The sequence below is a fragment of the Malaclemys terrapin genome, chromosome 2 (genome assembly GCF_027887155.1).
Source record: "Malaclemys terrapin pileata isolate rMalTer1 chromosome 2, rMalTer1.hap1, whole genome shotgun sequence".
Lineage (NCBI taxonomy): Eukaryota > Metazoa > Chordata > Testudines > Emydidae > Malaclemys > Malaclemys terrapin.
This window is the reverse complement of record NC_071506.1, coordinates 87,744,266-87,764,663: the sequence shown is the minus strand read 5'-3', so window position 1 is coordinate 87,764,663 and position 20,398 is coordinate 87,744,266. Positions and strand designations below refer to the sequence as shown.

The 20,398-nt window shown below is 41.2% G+C and overlaps 1 protein-coding gene and 1 long non-coding RNA gene across 4 annotated transcripts in view; one reads left to right on the top strand and one right to left on the bottom strand.

The window, feature by feature from the left end:
* LOC128832159 (uncharacterized) overlaps nt 1–16,493 on the top strand; it is a 121,352-nt gene extending 104,859 nt beyond the window's left edge. The window contains exons 2-3 of the long non-coding RNA XR_008443919.1: nt 13,308–13,461; nt 16,429–16,493. This is a non-coding gene — a long non-coding RNA (uncharacterized LOC128832159). The remainder of the gene's footprint in view (nt 1–13,307; nt 13,462–16,428) is intronic.
* Nucleotides 1–20,398, bottom strand: part of ANKRD12 (ankyrin repeat domain 12) — a 116,751-nt gene that overhangs the window by 94,511 nt on the left and 1,842 nt on the right. The window lies entirely within an intron of this gene.

Genomic DNA, 20,398 nt, shown 5'->3' with positions numbered 1-20,398 from the left:
AACAGTGCCCCTTATAATTGGAATTTCATTCCAATATATACCTGCCAAACTTCCATTCTTGCACATTTCAAATAACGTCTAAAACTTGCACTAGTGCGCTAAAAATTACTGTATAAACAGCACTTTGAAGTTGTGGCTTGGGCTGGAACTTGGGCTCTGAAACCCAGCTTACCCCCTTCCCTAGTCTTCAGAGTCAAAGCTCCAAATCCGAGCCACACCTTCAAAGCGCTGTTTATACAGCTGTTTTTAGAATGCTAGCACTAGTGCAAGTCTGCTGACCCAGGCTGGGAGGATCACTCCTGCTTGCTCCAAAATGTTACATAGGCATAAATGCTATGTGTGCATAGCACCGAGCACAACAGAACTTCAACTTGACTGATGCCTCTAGGTGCTACTGCAATACAAATAATCATATTGAGAAAATAGGTATGTTCAAACTAAAACAAAAAAATAATCTTGAAACTATGCAAGTAAGCACAGCAATTTCACTGTGGTATGCATTATATTACAGTAATCAATTATGTGTCACAGTTTCAGGATAATTGCACTTGTATTCCCTCTCCGTGGTCCCTTAAGGGCACCCACTTAAAGGTTTCTGGCTCCCAGCCATCACCTCTCCTGGGCACAGATGCATGTCTCTCCCTCTGCTGACTCAGGGTTTTAAGATTGCACAGCTCTCTGATTTACACTACGATACCCCAGCAAACAAGTCTGTCTAAGAGGTAAGCACCTGTGTTTTGCTTTCTCTCCAAGGGCTATAACAAGCATATTGCCAGAAGTTACAAGTTACTATGCAGTTCTTTCTAAGCAAGTGCATTTATTCTTCAGGTAAAAGCATTGCAGAGAAAACACATAAAACAATAGACGTTCCTATATGTATGCTAAAAGCTCATCAGAGGTTACCCCTAAGCCTTATGGGGCCGTAGTAGGCTAAAGTCTTTCCTACCCTTCTGGGAAGGGTTGGAGCCCCTCTTTGGCAGAAAGTCCTGTCTGTCTCCTGGACCAGGAAGAAGAGCACAGAGGAAATTTAAACTCAGGCTATTTACCCAAAAGTCCTTTCTTTGTCTCTTGGTCTTTGGAGAATCCAGTTTGAACTAGTATATGCAAGCCTTCCCAGGAAGTAGTATCTCTGAGGATATTACAATCTGGCTGATCTGTCTTAATTCCTACACAGTATTTTTGGTTCCTGGAGGAGCTGTGGCAGCCCTCCCCCCTGGAGTAGGACACAATCATACATAAATCATTAATTTAATACAATAGATCCCAAATACACTTTAAAACTTAATTCAGTAAAGTCTCTCAAGGACATGGCAAGAAATTGCCATATCTGTCACAATATGATGACATTTTTTCCATAGGATCCCTGCCTCATTCAGTGCACCATAGCAATACTCTTTTAATGTAGTGGAAAGTGTAACTTCCTATATTTTTCAAAAAGCAGACTGAGCCTACCAAATTCCATCAGGTGACATTATACTGACCCCGCTCCCTACCTCAATGGGTCATCAACAGGGTTGGGACCTTTAGATCAACCACATAGATCTCTGCCACTTGAGCTAAGGGAGTAATTGACTGCAGTAGTAGGTTGTCATGATTTGTGTGTTTCAGCACAAGAGGAGATGGGATGCTTGTCAATGCATTTCACAGATGTTTGCTGGCAGCAGAAGAATGGTAAGACTCACGGATCTTGGGTTTCATTTCATTTCAGGCTCTGTAGGGAGTATGCTCCAGTGGGCAAAAAAAATCTGCCTGTTCTTCCCAAGCCTGGCTCCATCTGCCCCACCCTTTCTTCCCCACTTTTGTCTCTTCATCCCATTCCCCTCTCTTAGCCAATACCAGTCTCCACGTCTCAGTTTTCTCATCCCAATCCCCGGGTCCTTGCCCCAAGACAAAAAAAGGCAGACCCCAACACCAGATGTGAGATAGAATATCTTCCAAGCAAGAACGGTTATTTTAGGGTAAGGAGTATAGAACCAGTCCCAACACCCACAGCCTCTCAAGGAGCAGTATACACCCCTAAGGCCTAAAGGATTAGAGCCTTGAAAATCAACACCATTCTTTCTCAATACCAGGAATCCTACTTCTTAGAGTACTCCCTGGACTATGGTGCTTCTTTGTCTTTTCAGAAGGTGGTGCAGAATCTCCTGTTAAGATGATTCCTCACTGCCATACCCCTCTCTCTTCTGTTTCAAAACATTACCAATCCCACCCCCTCCCCAAAACAAAATAAAAAAACCCAAGCCCTCCCTAAAAGACTGGACTTCTGAAAACAGGACTGAGGGGAATAAAGCACCAAGTTATTCCTTGTTTGGGACAGATTTGTTTTGATGCGAACGATACCTGTGGCAATAATGATATTGAGTCTTGGGGCACTAAGCTTTTCATTGCTGAGAAGAGACCTATCTACAGAAAAGTTCTCCAATGTTAATGGCAATCTACTTTGTCCCTTGCTTGTTCTGAAAAGGATGAACATAGGGATTTCTTAATCATCACTTCAACAAATCTAGAACTACTTCTGTCTCAGAGTCAATACCATAAAAGCAAGTCAAATGAATAATAAATGAGAACTGAGCTTCTCACAGATATATTAGGCAATGAACATGGCTGAAAGACTATAGCCTCTTATGGAAAGCGGCACATTGCTTTAAATGGAATTATCCAGGTCAGCCATAACTGACCTAGGTGGTGAAATCAAAGTTTGATTGGGGACAAGATCTGTGCAACAGCACAAGAACAAGAAAAAAAAAAAAAAAAAAAAAAAACACAAAAGAAAAACACTACACTAAAAACACTGAACTACAAGGTCCCAAATAGAAGCTGAAATTTGTCTATAAAGGCAAGTCTACCAGACACAGAAATAATCCCTACTTCTGCAAATACCCACAGAGAGCACTGCAGTTCTTTAAGGCCCTACTCTAACACAGTTCCAGGTCTGTACATTCAGATCCATAAGGGGGCATTGTGCAGCCTAAATGGATACAGATGCTCTCCAGGTTACGCAAACCCGACTTACGCAAATCCGCACTTACGGAAAAAGTTCTGTAAGTTCTGTAAGCTTTTTTTTTTTTTTTGGTGTAAATGTTGGGTATACGTTCTCGACTTACGCAAAATTTGACTTACACAAGGCGTTCTGGAACGGAACGCTTGCGTAAGTCGGGGAGCGTCTGTACTGCTTTCCAGATGGCTCCTGAAACTTGTGGGATCACATCCCAGAAACATGAATAGTTTGCGTTCTTAAGAACAGTGCTGGCTTACAGGTGGAGAAAGGCAGAGAAAATGCTCTAACTGAAAACGTAGATACATCCATGAGTACACCTAAGATAAGGAAGTTTTTCTTATACTTTAGAGACTCTTTGGGCCAAAACAAAATTGCTCTTGAACTAAATAATAAATTATTAATTGCTGCTGATGAAACTTCAAAATTCCTCCTTAAAGAACCCTTGATTTCTCTGGCTGGCCCCATAGTGGATGGGGAAACTCTACCTGATGGCCAGCAATGTAATGGATTCCTCAAACTCGTCTATATATAACAACTTATTTCTTGCAGCTTATAATATTCTAATAATGAATTCAGTGGAATCACAATCTCACTTTGTTGTATGTAGACATCAAAAAATCTCAGTAGACATCATAGTCTCTTGCTGTTCTATCTGAAGACCCCAGGTTCTGACAACTATTTTTATTACCGACTACATACTAAGAGGATGGAAAATACATGACATTTAGGACTGAATCTAAGAAAAAAAAAGACCCTACTGTTTTCCCTCCCAATTAAAAAAAAAGATGCCACAATTAAGGAAATAAATATTCCTTAAGTATATGTTAGTATATTTTTTCAGTCTTTTTCTCTTTCATTTTTACAGCACCAGTAAAACTGGGTACTTATCAGAATTTGTTTTTTGATCCATCCCTTTGGTTTTGCTACTAATTTTTTTCCCTGAAGACAAACTACCATCACGAGACATCTCAGATTTACTGAGAGCTTCTTTATTTGATATTTTTGCTGAACTATTGACCCTGAACAATCACTGAAGTGGGAGATTATAGGATTTGTGGTTTTGTTTTTTTAATTTAAATCTACTGAATGCAGAGTCCCTATGTATGTAACCACACTGCACATACTAACTAAAAAAAATTATTGCATCATTTACCAAGTTTCTCATAATAATCTTATTTTGTGTTAGATGATGTAAACTATTCCTGTAGCTGTGGCAGGGACTTCACATTTGTACTCTGCAAAAACAGTAGAGAGCCTGAACATATTTCAGATAGAGAAAATGACAAAAGGAACAGTGACTTATTTCTTTATGAATATTACTAAGGCTCAATAGTTATCACATTCTGTAAAAATGGCTGAAGATGAACATCACATAATACAGTAACAGCATGATTTGATATGCACTCTTTGTCTGCCCACTATGTCATCTTATTGACTGAAAAGAACTCCATGCTATCGCAGCACGTGACTAAATTACTAATAAATGCTTGTTGACTTTATAAGTAACACCGATTTAATAGGTTGGCAAGAACATTTACTAAATTATCTACTCAATATCTCTCACAAACTGGAATGCTCTCCTGTTGCCTTTACTTATTCATACAATCAGAACTTGAGAGGGATGGTCTTACAAGAGGCTATAAAATCAAAATTCAGTCTACCAGGTTTCACTGAAATATCAAAGGCAGAAAGGACTGAGATCCAATGCATGCCCCCAAAATAACAGGACCCTAATACAACATTAAATTCCATTGTCCATTACAGACAATTTCTGCGCTGAGTGTGGATTTGAGTCATAGATCATGCTGTAAAAGCTGAAAAACAGGGACAATAAAATATGGCCAAAGATTTTTATTCCAAAATTAGATGACCCCAGTTACGGATCAGTATTCTCGCGCCTTCTAAACGAAGTTTCCAAACCATTTGAATACGGCTTCGTGGCTAAAACAGAATACTGAAACCATAACATAATTATATTCTTTGATTTACTACAGGTTTCTTGTGTGACCTTGGACTAAGTGCTTAAAAGGTAAACCATGATACCCCTCCCCCCCCCAAAAAAGTCTAGATTCTTGAGTCATATTTCAAACTGAAAGAGACAACATGGTTCTGTAGACTGAGATTCCTTAGGACAAACTAGTATTAAAAAGAACCCTCTGAAGGCATGAATCATACTCCAGAGAAAACATAGAAAGAGAAAACAGGAGAATGGCAAGCTGAGATCACTGCTAAGTGGACCTTAAAGGAGCTGTACAAAGGTTGGAGTATTTCAGATGCTGAAAGGAGTTGAGAACCTGTGATATCAAAGCCTGCTTAGGATCCAAGCCCTCTAGGCTGCCCAGATATCCATCAACATGGAAGATTTCTAAGTCCATTGTGTGGATATCTTTCTGCTCTGCATCAGGATGTTCTGGACTTGTCTAGAGCAGACCCTGTCCATGGTACTTAGCCAGTCATCACCTAGTCTGGACATCTGTGACAAGTCTGTCAGCCAAAACTGCCTCAGTCAGTATGGTGCTACAAGAATGATCGTGGCTACATCTCTTTTGGTTTTGGAAATCACCCTGGAATCAGGGGGAAGGCACAAAAGAGTCTCTGATTCCATTAGAGAAGGCACTGGGCAATTAGCCCAATGGAACTGAAGTTCCAAAATTCTGAATTGTCCTAGGTGGCAAACATCATCACAGAACCCTGCCTCTCACAGCCCCAAACAATGGAATACTGGCTTTATGATGGTCCTCCACAGAGCCCACTTGTGATTGATCAGAGATTGTCTGCTCAGGAAATTTGCTAAGTCATTGCTGACTCCTGGGAAGTGAAGAGACATTGGGGCTACCCTGTGATGGTGGTCCCATGTCTAGAGTCCTATGGCCTCCAGGAAGATAGACAATGAGCGGACACCTCCTTACTTGTTTATGCAGTACCTTGCAGAGGGGTTGTCCATTAGGATCTCAACTGTGGAATTTCAGAGCACAGGCAGGAAGAGTTACACAGGCTAGCCTGATAGCCCTGAGTTCCAGAATGTTTATGTGGAGTCCCATGTCTTCCAAGGACCAGACTTCTTGCATTTGCTGGTGTATCAAGTGGGCTTTCCAACCTGTCCCTAGTATGCTCATGATTAAAGTCTTTGCCAGGGTGGGGTATGAAAACTATACTTTTTTCCTTACATTTTCAGGTTCTAGCCCCCATGTCAATTCAGTGAGGACATGAGGTGGCAACATGACATTTCCTGTCCACCTAGCATCTGCTGGAGAGCACATGAGTGCTGAGTCAGAGCTTTAGAGGCCTCAGGTGAAGTCGGGTAAGCAGCGTCACATGCTTGCATGCTGATGTATGGCATCACAGCCTAGGGCAAGTCTATACTGTCAGACAGCTTTGATTTTATCTTGAGTATCAGGGATCACAAAGACAAGAACATGCTCTCAGGCAGGTATGATCTCTGACCTTGAGTCTATCAAAGATCCCACGATGTCTACAATCTGTGATATGGAAAGAGATTATTTTTCATAGTTCACTAAGAGGCCAATCAAGGCAAGGATTGCGCGAGTATATGCGCTAGGGTTATCACCATCTCCTGTCCGAACCTGACTCTGATCAGACAGTCATCCAGGTAAAGGTAGACGTGGATACCCGGTCTCCTCAGGTGCACTGCAACTACTGCTAGACATTTCTTGCCAATTCTTGGTGCTGTGGAAAGTCCAGATAACAGTATCTTGAAATAGTAGTGATTCAGCCCCACTATGAATCTCAAGCATATCTCATGAGTCAGGTGGATGGCTTTGTGGAAATATGCACCTGGCAATTCAAGAGCCTTGGGCCTGCAAGGATGGAATAAGGGAGGCAAGCATTATCATCCTAAAATTGAGGTGGCATATATATTTGTTCAGTCTCCCCAGGTCTAAGACAGGGTGAAGACAACCTGTCTTTTTGGAATAAAAAATATCAGGAGTAAAAGCCTCTTCCCTTTGACTCCTGCAGGACCTCTTCTATGTTTTCTAGAAGCAGCAAGGCTACTTTTTGTGACCTAATGAGAAAGAGAGGTAGGGAGTAAGGTGTGAATAGGGAAGCAATGGGAGATGTTTGAACACTCATTTGTCCCGTGAACCAAGCCAGGCAGAAAGAAGCAAAAAAGCTCCTGAAGATGGCAGCAGCTCTGGTGTCACTCTTGACATTACTGTCAATCCTGCTGTCTCTGTGCCAAGTGAGCAAAAGGAAGCTGAGGGCCAACATGTCCTAGATCAGTGGTATCTTTTCTGAGATGATTACTCAAGTGGTCATCCCTTGAGTAATCATTCTGAGAGTAAGCTGGTATCCTTTGTTTCACCTGGGAATGGTCCTTGCATTGTTTTCAGTGGTGTCTCAGAGTGTAAATCCCTAAGGATCTTAATATAGCTCGAGTCCATCCCCTCAAAGGGCAGGTCCTCAATAATGGCTTGTACCTCTTTGGGTATCCCAGACACTAACAGACAAGAGGACCATCTCATAACGATGGCCATTGCCACAAACTTTGCAGCCATATCAGGCAGCTGTGGATGCATCTGCAGTGCTGTTCTAGATACTGTATGGCCTTCTTTTATGAAATCTTAACTCCTCTGTTCTCCTGAGGGATCTTTAAAAGGGGAGGAAGTTGTATTTTGCAAACAAGGCCTGATAATTTGCCCCCCGGAGTTGAAGTGAAGCTGATGAGTATGCTTTGTGCCCAACCAGGTCTGATTTCTTCAGGTCTTTGTCCTTAAGTACCTTCTGAAGACTTGAATTTCTCCTGAACTGCAGAAACTACCAAAGAAACCTAGGTTTGGGTAGGTGTGACACAGAAGCCCATTTGCGGTTCACTACTCTGTATCAGCAACTGGTCAGGCCTGACATACTCATGACACCTAACATTCTTTTGTCATAATCTATATCTAAAAGATGTCATGTAAGAGATCACTGGAAAACTAGTAACTTAGTGATGATTAATATTCTTGTGTGATGCACGTACATGGAGAATACAAAGTTATGAATACATGCTAGCATTATGTCCTTAAGATGAGTTTGACAAGCAATGCAGTAAGTACACATTCCAAGACAAACTATTTGTTTCTCTGAGTACCCTGGTTGTCAGGCAGGGACAATGAAGGTTTACATTTACATGAAAGGTAAACAAAGCCTACCAAATGGCAGAGATACCCCCTTGTGGTGGGTATGAACTTCAAATGATAAGTAATTGAATCCACTGATTGTATACAATATTATTGTATTCTAAAAGTGTATCAAGCAAGGTTTTTTTTATGAAAGCTAATGACACAATGGTGAGGCATACCATTGTAAAATGTACATATTAAAACTATATGAAGAATTAGAGAGACTTAATAATATTATGCTTTAAAGTCTGTGGACAAAACAGGGGGAAGCAGATTTTCCCCCAGACAGGAGGGAAGGCAACTATCTGTCTGTCTGTCTCCAATGAAACTAAGCAACATGTGATTAAAAATAATGGAACACCCATTCACATACAAATCAACAAGGGAATGGGAAATTCATAGGAAGGGAAGAACCAAGATTGCAGCTTGTTAAGTCTTAGCCACTAGAAAGTGTATTTTACTTTTATTTGCTGGTAACCATTAGGTCTTTATCTCATGTACATTAACTCACTTAAAAACTCTCATTTTGATTAAATGAACTTGTTTTACTTTTATTCTAAATCAACCCAGCACTATGTTTGACTTGAAATGATTATCAATTCCAGTCAAAGCAACAAGCTGCTGTGCTTTTGTCTCTTTAAAGGAGCAGCAGACCTTATTACTCCTCAATGTTCCGGAAGAGGGCTGGATATTTCATGGCAGACAGTTTTGGGGAAATTTGAGACTGAGGAAGAGTTGGGGTCACTTGGCTAGTAGTAACCAAGGCAGGTAGAGACCAGAGCGCGACTATGGTGAAACAGGCTGACTGCTGGAGTCAGAGTTGCAGAACCAGGATTGCACAACACACACACAGTGCATGCTTATATGCTAGCTGGGAGCATCCAGACAGTAAGCTACTGCAGCAGAGCATTTTGGTTACAGGACAAGCGGTGACAACCTCTCATTGGTCTGAACTGCAAATCAAGATGTGATAGTGGACCTAAAAGTGTTCATAGCCCTCTGGAGGCACCTGATCTCTTTTCTCCACCTGTTTAGAGGTGAAAGGAAGAATGGTCAGGATTTGCCACTCAGTTAGTGGGCCCCAGTGGGCCCTAGCCGACTGGGAGGGCAATTGTGGCTGAAGATGGTGTATTGAGAACATGAAGCCGTTTATGGGACTTCTCTTGTATGACTATTCCAATGTTCAGGGTCTCTGCTATGTGGGACACGAGATCCTGGAAAGCTGTGAAGTCATTGACAACCGGGGTAGGGTCTGGTTTCACTGCCTCATTGGATGATTAAGACTGCCTGGGGGGAGACCTTCCTTTATCTCTCACTCATGGTGGCTGATGCTGGTGGTGTTGGAGGTCTGATCAATGATGCTGTAGAAGGGCAAGATTTTATCCTCTTCCTGAAGATATGTGATGACAATCCCCAGTAAAGCCAGTAGGGCCAAGACAGCATGTTACAGGGGTACCTGCCTAGTTGAGGCTGGCCAGCCCAATATCATTACCAGGAATCTACTCTGACACATACTGGAGGAAGAAGAGGAGGAGAGAGGGCTTCCTTTTTTCCTTTGAGACCCTGTTCACTCTGTGCCCCCTCAAGCCCCCATTTCTCCACCCACATCCTGTTTCCCCCTTTACCCTCAGATAAAATGGCCACCTTTTCCTCCTACAGCCTTTCCAAGTAACAGTTAAGCTGAGCCTATCAAAATATACATCACCTAAATCCACCTGAGATGATGTTCCCATAGCTTAGTTCTCTCAGGACCAATGTGAAGCTCTGAAAGATGGTGGGACAATGAGAGTTCAGTTGTTGAGGTCTCCCAAGTACTGAGACTGAAGCAATGGAGGTGCCATGGAAGCATCTTCACTTCCACTAGTCAATGAAGAAGAAAGGGCAAATCACATGAAGCTAGACGGGGAGCCAAAAAGACCAGGTATAAGGTTTTTGCCATATATTTATTTAAACATGGCCGATTCCTATAGGCATATTTTTATTTCTATATTTGGGGGGTGGGGGTGATGAGGCTTGACAGGGGGGCTCTGGTTGCAGGGGGTAAGGCTCAACAGGAGATTCAGTATGGGTGGGGGTCAGTGTGTGTGGGGTCCAGATACATGGGGGTTGGGTGGATGGGGGCAGCTACCCATACAGTGATCTCTCCCCCCTGCAGCTGAAGAGTGATGGGGCCAGGAAGTGGGTGAGAGGTGCAGAGCTTCCTGGAGCCAGGGAAGGGTCCTGGGGGTGGGTCTGACCTGACACTATTAGCTCACTGCAGACAAAGTCCCATCGTCCTCTCCCCCCGCTCCCCTCCACACAGCCAGGACTAGCAGCTGAGCACTCCAGATACTGATAATTATGGAAATAAAAATTGTGAAAAAGCCTTCAATATGTATAAATTTCAGAATAAATATTCTGAGCTCTCATTAAAAATAGCTATTACACCAGAATACTGGAAAGTAATCATTGTTACATCTGTTTTCTTTAATAGCGAGGAAGCAATCCTTGGAATTACAGATAGATAGCCTTACTGGTACATTGGCTGAAACAGAGAATTATAAAACATCTAGATTAACATACTATGATCAGTAACATACCAATGCAGCTTCTGTCAAAAGAAGGAAATCATGCCTCATTAATCTACTAGAATGAAAATGTCAAGAAAATAGTGGGCTAAAGGAAAACTAGTTGCTATAGATTACTGGACTCTGACACAGGTTTTTTGAAAGTCCATCACAAGAAACTATCAAGGAATTTAAATAGTTGTGAGGTGTGACAAAGTTCTATAATAATTTAAAATCTGATAAAATAATATACAAAGTATAGAAATAAACTGTCAAGGTTCACCTCTTTCAAGGATCTATACTGACTCATATAATCGTGGGCCTGCACTACCAACTGGAGAAGAGAGAAGTGCCATTCATGATATGGAAAAATGTGTCAACCTAAGTTCCCTCTAAGCTGCACAGCCACGCAGCTGCCTATTAAGCCCCATGCAGGGGCTCAGGGCCGCAGCAGGGAGAGATGCCTCTCCCCCAGCATGGGCCTGCTGTGGCAGGGAGAGGTGCTTCTCCCCTCCAGCCCCAACCCAGCCCTGGCACAGACCTGCCGCGGTTGGGGGAGAGGCACCTCTCCACCCTGCAGCCCAGGTGCTGCTGCGGGGAAAGAGAGCTAGGGGAAGTCCTCTCTCCCCGCCATAGCCCCTGGCAGCCTGCACCCCAAAGACCTCATCCCCGGCCCCACCCCAGAGCCCACACCCCCAGCCGGAGCCCTCACCCACCCCCCCTGCACTGCAACCCACTGCCCCAGTCCTAAGCCCCCCTCCCACACTCCAAACCCCTCGGCCCCACCACATGAATTTTGTTATGTGCACCAATATGGAGATGATGTGTCACACATCACCTCCATATTGGTGCACATAACAAAAGTCATTCCACACATGCGTGGGGAAAAATAAAAGGGAACACTGGCAATAAATAAATAAACAAATAAATACGTAAAATAATTGTCATCTACAAGATTACAGATATCTGTAAGAAAATCCAGAGGGGCATAGAAAGCTTAACAACAGATGAAGTTCACTGTAAACAAGTGCAAGGCAATACAAGTCAGAAGGAATAATTCAAATCACTTATGTACATTGTTGGTTCTAAGTTAACTATAACCACTCAACATTTCAATAGAAACCTCTGCTCAACATGCATCATGCATATGTCCAAAATGTTAGGACATATACAGAATAGGATAGAAAATATTATGCTGGCCATATTGAATTTGATGGTACAGCATTACCAGGAACATGGAGTTCAGTTCTATTTTTTTTTCCACCTCAAAAAGAATATAGCAGAAGCAGAGATCCAAAGAAGGTTCATGAAAATTATATTAGAAGCATGGAGAAATGTCCATATGAGCAAAGGTTAAAGTTTTAAATGAAACAAAGGAAATTAATAAGAGAACACATAAATGTATATCAAATTATTACACTCACAAAGTTAAAAGGACATTATTAAGGTTGTAAAATAATGCACCCAACAGCTGGGAAATGCCAAAATTAAGGTTGCCTGTGGAACCTTAAAGTGTACACCTAAAAGAGTCAAGTTCTGATCGTGTAATTACAGACCTATCATATACACTGTACTGTCTTTTCCACAAGACCCTACCTCATTCAGTGCAAAGGATGACCAGTGTTCACTTATCCTGCGGCTATTCAATATTTTGTTTTTTCCACATCGTTTAATGTGTGGCCTTATGCCTTATTTGCTGCACGCTGTTCAAACCCGGCTCTGAAGACAAAATTATTAATTTCCTCATGGGCATTTCTAGGATGTTCATGAATGCTTACAAATATTAATTAATGCATTTTTCAGAACAGCCCTGTGAAGTGGGGGGTGGTATGATCCCTGTTTTACAGTTGGGGAGCTTAAGCATAGAGAGATTAAGGTCAGAATATCCACTAATTTTGGTTGCCCAACCTGAGACACCCAAGACCTCATTCTTTGGAGTACTTAACATTACGTAGCACTTCATATATTCAAAGCACAGCTCCCACTGACTTCATCTGCAGCTATGAGTTCTCAGCACTTCTGCAAATCAGACCGTAGTGTTTCAGTCAGGTTCCCAGAAAATGAGGAACACACAATTCATGACCACCTGGGAATAGTCTGGTTTTAAGTGACTTGCTTACATCACATAGGAACTTGGTCAGAACAGAAGCAGAGAAGGAAACCAGTTCTCTAGGACAGCACTGAACTGCCTAATCATGAGACCATCCTTTATCTTCCTGCAATTCTCAAGCCACAACCCTCTGCTCATTGACTACATGCCTTCCAATTTCTGCAACAAATGAAACAGGAGTCATAAATGTCACAATCTCCTTTATTACACAGCCCTGATTCATCCCTAGAGCAGGTTCATCCTATGCACTGAATGAGGCAGGTTTCTGTGGGGAAAAAAATGTGTGATTATGATTTGCCTCTCTCTTGGGGGAGGACAACAAATTAAGCTGCTGTATGTGACAGGCAGAGCTCTCCCACCCCACTTAAGAAGAATAGAGGTTTTTGAGTGAGGGAAGGAGACTACCATTTTTGCAAGAGACGAAGAAGCGGAGGAAGTGCCCAGTAGCTCAGGATCTCTCTGCTCCGCTCTCATGAACAACATCAGTTAGCATCTCCTTCCTTCCTATTTCTCTTTACCCCCAACCCCAGGCCAGAGAAGAGGATTCAAGATGCTCCTGCTGCAGATGCCACTCTCCATGCCAAGTTTAGATGGGGAGAGTGTGAAGAACCACCCATAGAATTGCCCCCCTCAAGCTTGGAGTGATGTAAAAGAACCACTCATGTACCTACAGCATGAGCAAAGGTACTGCGGGGGGGGGGGGGGGGGGGGGGGGCAAGGAGCAGATGTGTGGCTGGGGATTTGTAAAATTAACTGATGGGGGCATACTGCTTTGGAACCAGGTGAGTCATTAATTGATGTGGAATTAGGGAGCATATAATTAACTGCTGTAGGGGTGCTAAAGCTGCACAGAATTAATAGGCATTTAGTTTTTTGGAGGAGTTCAAGTCCCCATGTTATCAGGCAACACTTTTTTCAATTTTATGAATATTTAAGAATCCTCTTTGTCACAATCTGTTGGCATGTATGTGTACTATTGTGCAGGAGTAATAACCAAACTGTCCGCTATTGCTGGGGGTTTAAAAGGAAATATGATTGATGGAACATGAAAGACTGAGAAACAAAAGAAGCAACAAGCTACATGTAACTGACTTTTTTCAGAGTTATCTAGGTGAAAAATAGAAAAAAGCGATGGCAAGTAGAGCGTTCTAGACCAGGGGTCGGCAACCTTTCAGAAGTGGTGTGCCGAGTCTTCATTTATTCTCTCTGATTTAAGGTTTCGCGTGCCAGTAATACATTTTAACGTTTTTAGAAGGTCTCTTTCTATAAGTCTATAATATACAACTAAACTATTGTTGTATGTAAAGTAAATAAGGTTTTTAAAATGTTTAAGAAGCTTCATTTAAAATTAAATTAAAATGCAGAGCCCCCCGGACCGGTGGCCAGGACCCGGGCAGTGTGAGTGCCACTGAAAATCAGCTTGCGTGCCACCTTTGGCACGCGTGCCATAGGTTGCCTACTCCTGTTCTAGGCAGTTCAGTTTACTTCTGCTTTAACATCTCAACCTAATTAGCTAGATATTAAAATTCTGATACCTCAAGAGGCCTCATTTTCAAAAGCAAGGCCACACTGTCAGTGAATCAACCATAGTACTGAGAACTAAGAGACCCTGTCTGAAATAAGCCACACCTGTCAAGAAGTCCCTACCCTTTGTTCCCATTTTTGAAAATTGTACTAGGGAGAGTACAAAAGAAAGGAAGGGAAGAGTGGATGAAGAGGATTTCTCCCCTCAGACATGAAAGACATTTAAAATGAAGGCAATGACCCTAAGGAATCAATTTGCCTGTACAACCCTGTTAAGAGTGAAGAGTACAGTTGGCCAACTATGGCCTACAATGACAGGGGACACTATGGCAACCACTCTGGCAAACAGATGAGTGGGGGAGATGTTGCCTAGCAACAGGAAGCTCCGAAAGAGATTTTTGTACAAACAGTGACAGTTGAAAGACACCATTGCAATCTAAGAATTGAGAAACTAAAGGAAGTAAAATATGTCTTGTGATTTTTCCACTTTATTATCAACCTTTTTTGTTTAAAAATAAAAAAAATTCAGATTTGTGGTCTTTAATATTTTTCTGTTACAAAAAAGAAAAAATGGCAATGGAGGGGGCCATGGAATAAGTGCCTAGGAACTGCTCCTAGCTAGGCCCCAATTCTGAAGAGATTTACATACTTGAAATTAACCATGTACAAGTACCCAATGACACTATTTGCTGCTTAATACAAGTCTGAAGGACTGGGGACATAATTAATATAAGAAACATATGGAATGCACATGTATTTTATTGATTAGCTTGCAAGAACACAATCTTAACCAATTACTAAAAGTCACAAGTGAGAGGTGGCCAAAAAAAAAAAAAAGTAATGAAATGTTAGAATTGTTCTGTGAATGTACAGAACAATAAAAACTTGAAAAGCAAAGGAATGTGACGCAAGATTCCTCAGATTGGCATAATCCATGTCTATACTACAGTAATTTCCTGCTGCTGAATTATCACAAATCTAATGGAAAATCCTCTCAGCCTGACTATTCTCTCTAGTAATGTTTACTGTGTAATGCCTTAAAATTTTAAAATGTAAAATGTACTTACCAATATTTATGATGTTTATTTTGATATTTATTATGATGTTTTTGAATTTCATCTTGGATAATGGAAAACAAATTAGTTGGTTTCATTTGAAGTTCCTCACCAACCATATAGCGTTTAAGTTTCAGACACAAAGAGAATTTCCTTTTTAAATATGTTGCAGTACAAAATATTTTGTTTTGTAGAAGATTGCTTTACAAAAATCTAAAATTGTGGCAAATGTGATTAAGCCTCTTATTTCTCTGCATGCTATTCTACTTCTATTTCCTCAGCCCTACTATTTTGTTAACATATCCAAATGTTTAATTATCCTTCTTAATAAAAACCAAAGTAAGGGCTTAGTGGAGGTTGTGTATATTTGAGACACTAAAAAAAAAATACATGAGTAATGTTGCAAAACTCTAATACCAAATACAAGTATGATATCATCTAGATTTTATATAGTTAATTAGTAGATCACAAAAGGGCAGTCTGTTTAATATTAAAAATGAAAGCATAATTTAGGCAAACCAATTACCTGCAACTGTCATTGAAAAGCTAGAAGAATATTATCCCAAATCTGTTTGGTAAAGACATTTGAAATGAGGCAGCTCATAAACCGGTTGTCAAAGGCCTGATTACTTCTAAAATTCATCAATGAACCACAATCTATCACTAAATTAGGATTTAGTGTTTATTCATGGTAATGGATCGTATTAGAAATTCAGATAGTCTGATTTGGAGGCATTAGATCTATTGATTTTTTTTTAACTTCCTGTTAGTACTTTTGCTCTTTCATATGCTGAATGGCACTGTTTTTATTATCCTCCAGCATCTTGTCAGCTCAGACAACACCTAGTTCTATATAGGCCAAAAGAAGGTACCTAGAAAAGCCTGACTAGTATGTAAGCTGCCTTGTCAAGTCTATATGATGTTAGATAAGGATACCAAAATGACTACTTTAAACAGTTCTAAATGGAAACATCCCCACTCTTTGGACAAGAGGTGCACACAGTTCTCAGAGAATAAAATGCACAAGTACACATGGCCCTCTGAATTTTCTAAATTTCATTGTTTTTTTCAGATAAATACATAGAAACCTCCTAACAGAACTCCTGAAGATGCTTCTTGTTCTGAGAAGACATTTGAATAATGGGAGAGAGGTTTCTTGAGTCAAGTACAGAAGAAAAGCCATCTTTGGAAAGAAATGAAGGACAAGCTTAAACATCACTATGTAGTCCCAGTGAAAAAACAGGAAGATAAAAAAATCACTACACAAAAGTTTGAAGCTCAACAATTCTAAGTAGATGGCCACTAGATAGTTTTAGTATTAGGAGTCTGAGTTCTTATATGGCATCCATCACTGCAATAAAAACACCTCGCAAATATTTATTCTCACCATACCTCCCGAGTTGAAATGCTGGCCCCATTTTACACAGAGAAAACCAAAGCTCAGGGAGATTGAGTTTTTGATTTTCGGAGGTGCTCGGGAATTGACATTTTTCCATCAACAAGATTTGTAGGTACTGAAAACTTTTGAAAAGTCAGGACTTAAGTTATTTGTCCTTGGTCATACAAAGTCTGTGGCAGAGCTGGAAACTGAACCCAGATCTTATGAGCCCCAATCCACTGCCTTACTCCCAAACCCATTCTTCCTCCTCGCTTTTGATCTATGGGTCTGAAATCAGATACTGAATATCTTCACAGGTGCTTCCTCTGAATCCCTTAGGATGGTGTCAGGGTTCAAAGGAAACACCTGCAGAGAAGTTTAGCATCAGACTGCAATCCCAGAGGACAAGAGACAAGGAAGAATGGACTTATGAGCCTCAAGTTTTAATCAGCCTTTTTTTTTTTTTTTCTTTTACACCCACACCCACAGGATGCTTACAGGAAGAGTGCTATATGTTGCCTTCAAGGCCTCAACAGTCGCTGCCTGAACACTTAAGAGGCTAACACTTAAGGCTTTATTAAGTTTTATGCTAGGTTGGATAATGTTAAGAACGTCACATTTGAAACCATTTATTTTGTGCTCTGTACCAGGCCCAGAAGGCACAAACACACTAAGGCCTTGAACCTGCAATGAGATATGCACAAGTGGAACCCTGCTGCTCATACATAGCCCCTTTAACTTCAGTGGAGTTCAGGGGTCTGACAGAGTGTTTTCTTACTGCAAGATCAAGACCTAGAGCAGAAGGTCTTGCATACATGAACCAGCATGGGAACTACCTCAGTAAGGGGCTTCAATTTCTTCAGCTGGATACCCTGGCTTTAGCTCAACCAGCCTATCCTGAAGTTCAAGGATTCCAGCAGTGTGAATGACTGTGTTTCATGGCCACAACCTCCTAGCACGAGAAGTACCATAATGAGGGAACTGCCAGATACTTTTAAGGAGTAAAACTCATGGTTCTTAGGGGAAAGCTACTTTCCAGGTGTAATTCCTAGTATAAGCCCATCTCACTCCGCCATGGAGTGTTCTAGAATTTCTACCATCATGGTGGCATTGAACACTACCAGGCCTATCTGACAAGATGGGGTGTAATCAGCTTCTGGTGGGCTTAATAAATTTGAAGCTACTGAAGGGATAAAACTCTCACTGACTTTCCATTGGGCGTAGGTGCCTAAATGCCTTTGAGGATCTGGGTGAAAGAGCTTTTGGGGTCTTCATTATCTTCCAGGGTCTCCTGGCTGCCAGTGAGGAGAAAAGGAAGAGGTTCCCAGTACTCCGTTCCTCCCCAGATAACTGACAGCTGAAAAGAGGCATGGAGAGGGAAGAAAAGATTTCTTTTACTTTACCTCTTCCTGAGTCTCCATTTTCAGATATTCTGTTCCTGATTAGTATTGTATCACCTGACTCTGGTGCTGCTGCCTGGGAAAGGCAGGAGCAACAGCATGAAACTAACCTGATTCATGCCAATTTCTCTGCTACCCATAGTGTTCCCAACAGCAGCTAGGAAACTGATCAGCATCTTGCTAGTTTCACTCTTTTGCAGCTTGTCAGATAGGAGTAGTAAAGGAAACAACTTCTGCAGACTCAGGAAGAAGATTTTATTTGTTTATATTTGGTTCATATTTGAAAGACTGCCATCAACTCAGGTTCTAGAAATGTTCATTTTCTTTAAGTGAAAGCTTAGATTCTATAGAAGTTGGTGGTGTAGATCCCCTCCTCTTTACAAGCAAGTTGATTGTTCAAGCTCAGCAAATCAAGATTTGCTAACATTGAGAGCTGGTTGACCTGACAGCCTGAAGGAAGGGGGGGGGGGTGGGAGAGAGAGAGAGAGAGAGAGAGAGAGAGAGAGTGTGTGTGTGTGTGTGCGCGCGCGCAAAAGACTATAAAGGAATCCTGAATAATGACAAACTGGTTAAGAACTAGACAAATCAACAGGCATCTGACTCATCTTCTGGTAATAATATTATTTAAGGTTATGATAGCAAGGCTAGATACAGTTTGGGCTAATATTTATTTCATACCATCTGTCAGTGGAGTCTAAGAACACTTGTAATGAAGTAGTTACAAAACATGGTCTGACATGGAGACTAAATGACCAGTCAACATTCACACAGCACTCTCTTCAATCAAATATGCAAAAGAAATTAAGTCAAAAGCTTTATTTGCCCAGTCCATCTCTCCATCTCACAATAAGATAGAATCCAAATATTTGAAAGGGTTAGAGAAGAAAATTGTTCTATACCAACAGAAGAACGTGTGTATTATCACTGTGGTAACAGGCTAAACACTATATATTTTGTGATCAATACTTCTGACCAACTTGAAAGTCAAGATGCCCAACTTCAGTGAAATCTACCGAGTCCTTCCAACCTGTAGCCTTTGGTAAACATGACAAATCAGTCCAACGGATAACATTTTTTTATATTCACAAATCAGTATTCAAATAGAAGGTCAAGATTTTTGTAGGTGCTCGCGTTCGAGCTCTGAAAGATCTAGATACCTTGTATGTGCCAAAACATGCAGGGTAGTGAGTTTTTTTGTTCAGCTGAAGCTTAAACAGATCAGGAAATGTATGAAACTCAGAACAATTGCTTGAGATTGTACTTGATAATCCACACTTGGTAAAAATCTGCTTTTACTTATATATTTTTGGTATAAATATATAAGTAATATATCTGAATAATTAGGTGTTTTAGAAAGAGTACTCATCCAAGTATTCAATCATCCTAACAGACCTTTTCCTCTAACAAGTGATATATTTTGCAAGCCAGGAAGAGGCTTAATTTGTTGTGCACTATCAACACATCATCCATCAGAAGTTTTATACTAGTTAACACTAGCATTCAGAATGCTTCCATGTTTTTTTCTTGGGTAGGGGAAAGAAAAAAACCACATTGGAAACACAAAGGGGTGGTGGTTAAGTCCAAACTCTTTCCCTGTGCTAGGAGTAGAGCTGGTGCCAACAGAAGGGGAGAATCCTTTGCATACCTCAACTACAATGGATCTCATGGTAAAAGAGCACAATCCTATACATGCACTGGAGCTAATGGTGGGGACTGCCAAGGGAGAACCAGGAAGTCAGAGAAAGGAACTGCTTCATACATAGTCACAGGAATCTGAAGACACAGTCCCTGTGGTGCTCGTAAGCACCATTCTATTCCAGCACTTGCTCTCCTTGATTTTTAAGTCACAAAATACAAGTAGGTAACCAGAGTTGTCAAAGGCTGCTATGGGTTTACCACTACCCTCCCAAAACAATATTTTACTATGACCCAGATCTTGCAGTTGGATCTGCACAGACAGAACTTTGAACCTGCAGAGTTCCACTGCATTTGTGAAGGACAGGATTAAGACACAGGCACATGCTCAGGGGTCCAGCTCCTAGAGTCATATGATTACATTAGAATCTGAGCTTTCATTTGGGGGAAAAATGGTAAGTTGTTAACCCTCATCTTTATGAAGAAATGTAAGTGTAACCCACCATCCACCTAAGTCTGCACAGGGCCTAAAACAATAGCTCTGAGAGGTGTATACTTTCCCAGTGCATCTCAATGTGGTGTTAACTTTAAGATCCACTTCCCTGAGGGACTATGCTCTATCTACAACA